At 35.8% G+C, this 9,825-nt stretch overlaps 1 pseudogene; it reads right to left on the bottom strand.

The window, feature by feature from the left end:
- Positions 1 to 4,846: 4,846 nt before the first annotated feature.
- Positions 4,847 to 5,293, bottom strand: LOC110567272 (large ribosomal subunit protein mL42-like; annotated as a pseudogene).
- Between the last annotated feature and the right edge of the window lie 4,532 nt (positions 5,294 to 9,825).

The raw sequence follows: 9,825 nt of genomic DNA, 5'->3' as shown, positions 1-9,825 counted from the left end.
AGGGGATCCATTTCAAACTCACTGATCAAAGCACACTGCAAATATATAAAAGAATTTTTAAAAAATTACAATGCTTTTTACAAGTTAAACTTTTCAGAACTAAGAAAAAAGGAAGCAAAAGTATGTAAGAATTTTAATAGCTTAAACTAAAATGTTATTAAATAAAAGTAGAGGTTCTTTTTTGAATGTCTTTAACAGAGAAACTAGATTGCAACCTAGGATATAAATTTCCCCTGACTTCTCAATGTAATGTGATTTCAGTTTGGGAAGATTTGGTACATAGAGGCAAAGAGAGAAAAAAAGCTATTTGAAAGAGCTTATAGTTCAGACCAAAATAAGAATGTGTTTGCTATTTTGTATTGTGTAATTTTTTTTTTAAGAGAGTCTCATTCTGTCACCTAGGCTGGAATGCAGTACACTGGCCCAGCTTACCACTGCAGGCTCAAACTCCCAGGCTCAAGTGACCCTTCTGTCTCAGCCTCTTGAGTAGTTGGAACTATGGCACCTGGATAACTTTTAACATTTTTTTTTTTGAAAAGATAGGGTCTTGCTATGTTGCACAGCCTAGTCAAGTGATCCTCCCAGCTAAGCCTCCCAAAGCATTGAGATTACAGGCATGTACCATCAAGCCCAGCCTGCATTGTGTAATATTTTGAAAAATATTTTATCCCACCTGACGATATATTTTGAAAAATATTTTAATGACAACTCAGGCAGTGGAGATGTTTCAGGAAACAGGACTGGAAAGTTAGAAGGAAAAAAGATAAAGTAAATGTCATTGTCTATTTTAAAAATGCTTATGAAAGAAGCTGTATCACTAACAAAATAAATATATAAGAAGGGGTGGGATGGAGGGAAAGGGAGGCCAGAGTGAAGTAGCCTGGAAGGAAATACAATTCAGGCTGTACAAAACATAATTGCATTATTTTAAGGTTTCTGAAACATTTTATTCATCTTTTTTGAAGTAATTTTGGTCTACATAGACACAGTTGTTTGATATGGATTGTTATCTAAATAGATACACTCATTACATTTATCATCACTCACAAATAATATATAAAAGCAATTTTATTTAAAGGTTCCAGCTTCAAAGTAACAAATTTACATACTGATTTTCCACAAAGCAATGAATAATCTCAAGTAATTTACTTTACTCTGTAAATCACAGTTTTCTCCAAGTATTTATATGGCTCAAACATCACCTCCTCCTAAGACCTTTCCTGATCACCCTTATTTAAAAGAGCACACTTCTAATCCCTTATTGGGGCTTTCATTTTTCTTTACAGCACTTATTACTCCCTAACATAATGTGTTAGTCCAGATCCTCTGAGAAGCAGATGTCAAGATGGGATTAAACATGCAAGAATTTTACCAGGAGAAATGCATGTGTGAGAGAAAATGGGGAGGGAGTCAAGAATGTCTGGGAGATATATATACCCAATATGTACCCACAAAAATGAAAAAAAAAAAAAGTATGGGAGAGCCAGCAGGCCTAAAATGGAAATGTGTGCAAGTGTTCTAGACCATCATGCAATCTCAGGAAGATTCAGCAAGGCTGTTGGGGGATCCTGAGCCAAAGTGACCCATCCTCAGAGGGGTCCTGTGTTTCCCAGAAACAGTGTACCTTAGTGGCACTGTCCTAGTCATTAGTTGAGAGCAGCCTGGGAAGGCAGCCTCTGCACCAATGCACGGTGGAGTTCAGAATACAGCAGAACTGAGGCCCCTGGCCAGTTATGTTGCTGGTGGTCTAAAAGGAGCCTTCCAGTGGCTACCACACATATTTATATACATATTTATTTCTTTATCGTTTAATTCTTTCACCAGATTGAATGCTCTCTGAGGGCAGAGACTTTGCCTTATTGATTTATTTAATTGACAAATACAAAATTATATGTGAATCATGTATAACATGAAGCTTTGAAATATTTATACATTATTGGAATAACTCAATTGAGCTAACATAGTGATCTTTTTTTTGTGGTGAGAACACTGAAAATCTCTCCTCATGATTTTCAAAATACAACGTTGTTATTAACTATAGTTACCATGTTGTACAATAGACTTTTTGAACTTCTTCCTCCTATGTAACTGAAATTTTGAATCTTTTGATCAGTATCTTCCCAACTGCTGCCTCCAACCCAGCACCTGGTAACTATCATTCTACTCGTTACTTCTCTGAGTTCAACTTGTTTAGATTCCGGATATAAGTGAGATCACTTTTATTAAATGCTGTATCCTATATGCCTGGTCCATTCTAAAGAACAATATCTATTTGTGAAATAAACATATCTGAATTATGGCAATAATTATGGCAATAACATAAGTATATTTAAAATAATACATTATAAAACACATTACCCAATATTTGGTAAGTGCTTAATAAATGGAAGCTATTTTTGTTAAAAAAAAATTGAAAAATTATTAAGATCACACAGTAAAAAAGCAAAGGCATTTAGAACTAAGTTAGATTAGAGATGACACTGGAATCACTTTGGGATAAATATACCAGTATGATTTGGCTCTGTGTCCCCACCCATATCGAGGGAGGGACCTGGTGGGAGGTGATTGGATCATGGGAATGGTTTCCCATATGCTGTTCTTGTGATAGTGAGGGAGTTCTCACAAAATCTGATGGTCTAAACGTGTTTCCCAGTTCCCTCTTTGTTGTCTCTCTCTCCTGCCACTCTGTGAACAAGGTACTTGCTTTCCCTTTGCTGTCTGCCATGATTGTAAGTTTCCTGAGGTCTCCCCAGTCATGTGGAACTGTGAGTCAATTAAATCTCCTTTCTTTATAAATTACCCAGACTCAGGTAGTATCTTTATAGCAGTGTGAGAACAAATGAATAAATATATTTAGCCTGGATTTGGAACTAATATATGTTGGAACAATGAGCGTATTAAATGTACACAGAGAATCAGAAACACTGAAGTGGCCCAATATTTAGGACAGGCATTAGTATTAGCTCCATTCTCCAGACTCAAAGTTGTCATTAAGATAGTCTATTTACAGATCAGGAGTGGTGGCTCATGCCTGTAATCCAGCATTTTGGAAGGCTGAGGCAGATGGATCACGTGAGGCCAGGAGTTCCAGACCACCCTGGTGAAACCTAGTCTCTACTAAAAATAAAAAAAAATTAGCCAGATGTGGTGGGGCGTGCCTGTAATCCCAGCTGCTCAGGTGGTGGAGGCACAAGAATCCCTTGAAACAGGAAAGTGGAGGTTGCAGAGCCAAGATTGCACCACAGCACTCCAGCCTGGGTGACAGAGTGAGACCCTGTCTTGAAAACAAAAACAGTAGCCTATTTAGAAACTTGCTTCTTGTGAGCATTCACATTTTGAATGTCATGTAAGAATTAAAAATAAAAAATAAACATGGTGGATACTTTCCTTGATCAGTATACTGTACTCTTTGGGAAGCATATTACATAATCAGAAGGGAGTTCCCATGGGACTGACATTTATATAATATAGTACTGCCTTTTTTTCAAAGACCTAAAATGGCTTTTCACGTAAATACCTGTTTGGAATGTTTTGAATCAAGAAAAATATTGCACCTGGATTCTGATTCCTTGACACAACAAAACAAGAGTATAGTGAATAAAAACAATCATCTTCAAGTCCCTTGCTTTGGAGTGTTTCCACCTTGTTTAAGGAAATTAGGCATCTGAAAGTTACAACCAATGAAAGAAGATGACTCCTCTGTCAGCTGAAATAATGGCAAATCCATATATAATAAACCTGAAATAATCTTTCTTTCTTCCCCATTTTACCTTGAAAAAGCAAGCAGGAATACTGACCAATTTCCATATATATTCCACTCTCAAACTTAATTGTAAAACTTGCTTTCTAACATCCATTTTTCCTTAATCCTACCTATGTAAAATATAAGGGTTCATGAAAGTTCTACAACATAGCTAACTGGCCTCAGGTCCCAGGCCTCTTGGAAAAGACCTCTTCCAGGTCCTACAGCACTCCAGGATCAGAATTTATTTTAAAACAAAAAGTCATATATGAACATGGGTCACATTTATTTAAAAAACATATATATGTATATATAATTTTGATTTTTAAAGAATTTATTCTGTCTACATTTTTAACATACCTAAAATTTATAAAATATTGGAAATAAATCAATCTGAAAGAAAACTAGCCATTTTTCAAGGATATATCATCAACAAAGCTCATAAATATTTATGGTTTATCAAGTTCAATCAACTTCTTTTTTCTTTAATCTTTCCAAATGAAATTTACATTAATGACAAAAGCAAACCACTTTCCCTTTAGGTAACAGAGTCACCATTGTTAAGTATTTCCTTTACTCTCTCCTAGTCACTATTCCTCACACTTTATTGGCCACTTGAAACTTAGAGTTCCTTTATTAAGCAAACTAGATCAAACAATAGATTTTGAGTAAGAAATTATTTTTCATAGCAATTTTACAAATACTGTAACACAAATATATTTTACAAGTTTAAATAAAGCACCTTTCCACCTTCTTAAAAGATTCCTCACCTCCTAAATAGAAATTGCAGGGGAAACAATGTTATTAAGGATCATATGTAAAATAGTAGTGGTGCACCTGTAGTCCCATCTTCTCAGGAGATAGAGACAGGAGAATCGCCTGAGCCTGGGAGATGGAGGCTGCAGTGAATTGAGATCACACACTACTGTACTCCAGCCTGGGAGACAGAGCAAGACCCTGTCTCAAAAAAAAAAAAAAATTAGAATGGACAAAAGGGGCCTAGCAAATAGTAGAAACTGATTAAAATATAACTAATTTTATTATTTCCTAGAAGCCAATAGAAACACCATGACATTTATTTATTTCTGGGTAGATCTTACGAATTTATTCTCCAAGGTAATTAAAAAATCTGTTGTTTGGAAGATCTAGTTTCTTACAACATCTAAGATATTGTCCATGAGGATACCAGCAGTGCTTAGTAGGAAAGAAACATTTTGCCAAGTTGTTCTATCATGAGTTTCTCAAGATGTTCACCTTTCACTTCTAATCTAGCTTTCAGCACTTGAGCATATGTTTCTTCATTATTTTGCACAGGATCTGGTCAAGGGTTTGTTTTGCATGCTCATATGAAATGTCCACAGAGTGGTGGTAGCACACTACAATTCTGCCGTCAGATGTCATGGCAAGCTCTTCCTTGCAATCATAGTCATCTGGTAGAGAAGAATATGGAGATTTATGACAAACACAATATAAAACCCTGTTTTGGATTGGAAATAAATGTTTCAAGATAGTTCTTTTTGATATCACTCATTTTGCTGTTGTTACAGCCATGGTATTTCAAGATATTTATCAAGTGGTATGAAAAAAAAATGTTCTGAAGAGAAACTGCTTTTAAAATCTACATCTACATTCCCCTTGAAAACCAGCACAAGACAAGGATGCCCTCTCTCCCCATTCCAATTTAACATGGTATTGGAAGTTCTGACCAGGGCAATCTGCCAGAAAAAGAAAAAAAAATGTATTCAAATAGGAAGAGAGGAAGTCAAACTGTCTTTGCAGATGACACAATCCTATATCTAGAAAACCCCATCATCTCAGCCCAAAAGCTTCTTAAGTTGATAAGCAACTTCAGCAAAGTCTCAGGATACGAAATCAATGTGCAAAAATCATTAGCATTCATATGCACCAGCAACAGACAGGCAGAAACCCAAATCATGAATGAACTCCCATTCAGAATTGCCACAAAGAGAATAAAATACCTAGGAATACAGCTAACAAGGGAAGTGAAAGACCTCTTCAAGGAGAACTACAAACCACTGCTCAAGGAAATCAAAGAGGACACAAACAGATGGAAAAATATTCCATGCTCATGGATAGGAGGCATCAATATTGTGAAAATGACCATACTACCCAAAGGAATTTATAGATTGAAAGCTATTCCCATTACACTACCATTGACATTCTTCACAAAATTAGAAAACACTATTTCAAAATTCACATGGAACTAAAAAAGAGCACAAATAGCCAAGACAATCCTAAGTAAAAAGAACAAAGCTGTAGGCATAACGCTACCCGATCTCAAACCATACTACAAAGCTACAGTAACCAAAAGAGCATGGTACTGATACAAGAACAGACACATAGACCAATAGAACAGAATAGAGAATGTAGTAATAAAACCACACACCTACAACCATCTGTTCTTTAACAAACCTGACAAAAACAGCAATGGGGAAAGGATTTCCTATTTAAGAAATGGTTCTGGGAAAACTGGCTAGCCATATGCAGAAAATTAAAACTGGACACCTTCCTTACATCATATACTAAAATCAAAGATGAATTAAAGATTTAAATGTATAAGTCTACAAAACTATAAAAACCCTAGAAGAAAATTTAGGAAATACCATTCAGGACATAGGCATAGGCAAAGATTTCATGACAAAAAAAACCAAAAGCAATTGCAACAAAAGCGAAAAAAAAAAAGAAAAAAGAAAAAGAAAAAAGAAAACCTATTATCAGAGCAAATAGACAACCTACAGAATAGGAGAAAAATTTTGCAATCTATCCATCTGACAAAGGTCTAACATCCAGCATCTATAAGGAACTTAAACAAATTTACAAGAAGACAAAAACAGACAACTCCATTAAAAAGTGGGCAAAGGACATGAACAGACACTTTTCAAAAGAAGACATACATCTAGCCAACAATCATATGAAAAAACAGCTCAACAACACTGATCATTAGACAAATGCAAATCAAAACCACAATGAGATACTATCTCATGGCAGTCAGAATGGTGATTATTAAAAAGTCAAAAAAAAAAAAAAAGCCAGATGCTGGTGAGGTTGTGGAGAAAAAGGAACACTTTTACAGTGTTGGTGGGAGTAAAAATTAGTTCAACCATTGTAGAAGACAGTGTGGCAATTCCTCAAATATCTAAAGGCAGAAATACCATTTGACCCAGCAATCTCATTACTAGGTATATACCCAAAGGAATATAAATCATTCTATTACAGAGATACATCCATGGATATGTTCATTGCATCACTACTCATAATAGCAAAGACATGGAATCAACCTAAATGTCCATCAATGATAGACTGGATAAAGAAAACATGGTACATATATACCATGGAATGCTATGCAGTCACAAAAAGGAATGAGATCAAGTCCTTTGTAAGCACATGGATGGAGGTGGAAGTCATTATCCTCAGCAAACTAACACAGGGACAGAAAACCAAATACTGCATGTTCTCACTTATAAGTGAGAGCTGAACAATGAGAACACATGGACATGTGGTGGGGAAACAACACACACTGGGGCCTGTTGGAGGGTCAGGAATGGGAAGAGGGAGAGCATCAGGAAGAATACCTAATGGATGCTAGGCTTGATACTTAGGTGATGGAATGATCTGTGTAGCAAACCACCATGGCACACATTTACCTATGTAACAAACCTGCACATCCTGCACATGTACCCCAGAACTTAAAATAAAAATTTTAAAAATATAATAAAGTAAAAATCTGCTTCTAGGCATACCAATTTGCATTCCTTGACAGATCCTCACTTTGAGACCACCATCTTGTTTCAAGAAATATATTCTTTACTTCTGATATATAGAAAGCGATATGAAGATAGTGTATAATCGATCACAATAAATTTCCTCACAAGCTCATTGAAACCTATTAAATATTTTTTAAAATTCAAAACTTTTAATTCTGTATTAATGTACTGCTTATTATAGTTATGCAGAAAAAATATGTTTTTAGATGAATACATGTATAAATGTATAGATTATGGTTAATGACCACAGTTATCAGAACGTATTAGACTATCTGTGCTTCTTGTACAACTCCATACTTTGTTTACTTAAGTGTCCTCTTGCTAGCATAGCAAAAGGGCATTAATATTTTAGAAATAGTGATAAAAATAAACAAAGAACAAGTTATTATTGTGCTAGGTACAACCAACTGGTACTATATTAACAGCATGATGAAACACTCCCTTTGGTTTAAATAAACAACTTGAATCAAAGAACTTTAGAAGTAGGCATTGCCTTGAAATATCTAAATCAATCCCCTCATTTACAGAATGGAAACTGAGATTAGAGAGGTTAAGAAACTATCCCAGTTTTACATTGCATGTATAACATTAGGACCCAAGTATCCTGACTTCTAATGTAATACTCTTTCTATCGTCTTATTCTCTATTCTATCTCAGTTGAGAACACAATCATCAACATGGGCACAATCCACATATCTATTGGTGGCACATTATAAATTATTTCATATTTATCCATATCTGTACAGATATAACCTTGTATAATTTGTATACCATATTTATTAACCATTGAGAAATAAAATTGAATGAGCAGTAATGTTAGTGAAATGTGGAGCCAGAAAGTAAAGTCCTTTTTTTGCAATGCTAGGCAGTTTCGATTTTATCAGTAAAAAATTGTTAACATGACAATGATAATGACAATATCAAACCAACATGAATATTTTTTCCTAAATGGATGGGAGTAAATTTCCATTTTCCAGATTTTTCATATTTCCGGGCGCGGTGGCTCAAGCCTGTAATCCCAGCACTTTGGGAGGACAAGGCGGGTGGATCACGAGGTCAAGAGATCGAGACCATCCTGGTCAACATGGTGAAACCCCGTCTCGACTAAAAATACAAAAAAATTAGCTGGGCATGGTGGCGCATGCCTGTAATCCCAGCTACTCGGGAGGCTGAGGCAGGAGAATTGCCTGAACCCAGGAGGCGGAGGTTGCAGTGAGCCGAGATCGCGCCATTGCACTCCAGCCTGGGTAACAAGAGCGAAACTCCGTCTTAAAAAAAAAAAAAAAAAAGTAAACAGGCTCCTTCCATTAAAAATGTCTTCTTTTAAAGACATGAAACCGTGTCTTTCAAATTAGTTGTGTTCTCTCAGGGGACATAGAAATTAATTTGGTTGGCTACAATCAGTAGCTTTTAAAATTAAATAGAATAGAACAGAATCAAATATCAGAGTGCATCAATCATAGTAATAATATTGTTTCTTAAAATTTCTTACATCAGTTTTATATGTGTTCATGGGTACTGGATCACTATATAAAGTTTTCTGCTTACTCTAGATTGAGTCTAAAATGTTTGAAAGCTAGTGTTCTTTCGGCTGTGCATGGTGGCTCACACCTGTAATCCCAGCACTCTGGGAGGCTGAGGTGGGTGGATCACCTGAAGTCAGGCGTTTGAGACCAGCCTGGGCAACATGGCAAAATCCAGTCTCTACTAAAAATACAAAAAAATTAGCCAGGCATGGTGGTGCATTCCTGTAGTCCCAGCTACCCGGGAGGCTGAGGCAGGAAAATCACTTGAATCTGGGAGGCTGAGGTTGCAGTGAGCCGAGATCCATCACACCATCATACTCCAGTCTGGGCAACAAGAGCGAAACATCGGCTCAAAAAATAAAGCAAGCTACTGTTCTTTCGAGTGCTACTTGCTGCTTGCAGCTTAAATGTCAGTCCTGTTTTTAGCGACTGAAATGGCTTCCTTCTATCACATTAAAACTATTAAAACTAACTTGATAGAGTTCTTTAGAGTTAAAAGTATTTGAAACATTCGCAGAGTAAAACTTACAGAAAGCAATTTAATCCACATACAAGGGATTTTATTCGCCAAGAGTTAGTTTGTGTTTTTCTTCAGCACAATTTCAGGTTTAGGGCTTGTTTTACAGATAAGAAAATGAAAGCTTCAAGAACCCAAACAGTTAAGAATTGGAAATAAATTCAGTACTCTAGTATTTTTGCCTTTACATGTAAGTCTTCAAAATATTTTTGGCACTGAATATTTTCTAACAATTTTATTACATTATTAAAAATT

This window comes from Aotus nancymaae, unplaced genomic scaffold, assembly GCF_030222135.1.
Source record: "Aotus nancymaae isolate 86718 unplaced genomic scaffold, 86718_ANA_hifiasm-v0.15.2.pri h1tg000033l, whole genome shotgun sequence".
In the NCBI taxonomy this organism is placed as follows: Eukaryota; Metazoa; Chordata; class Mammalia; order Primates; family Aotidae; genus Aotus; species Aotus nancymaae.
The sequence above is the reverse complement of the archived record's forward strand: the minus strand, read 5'-3'. Positions and strand labels throughout refer to the sequence as shown.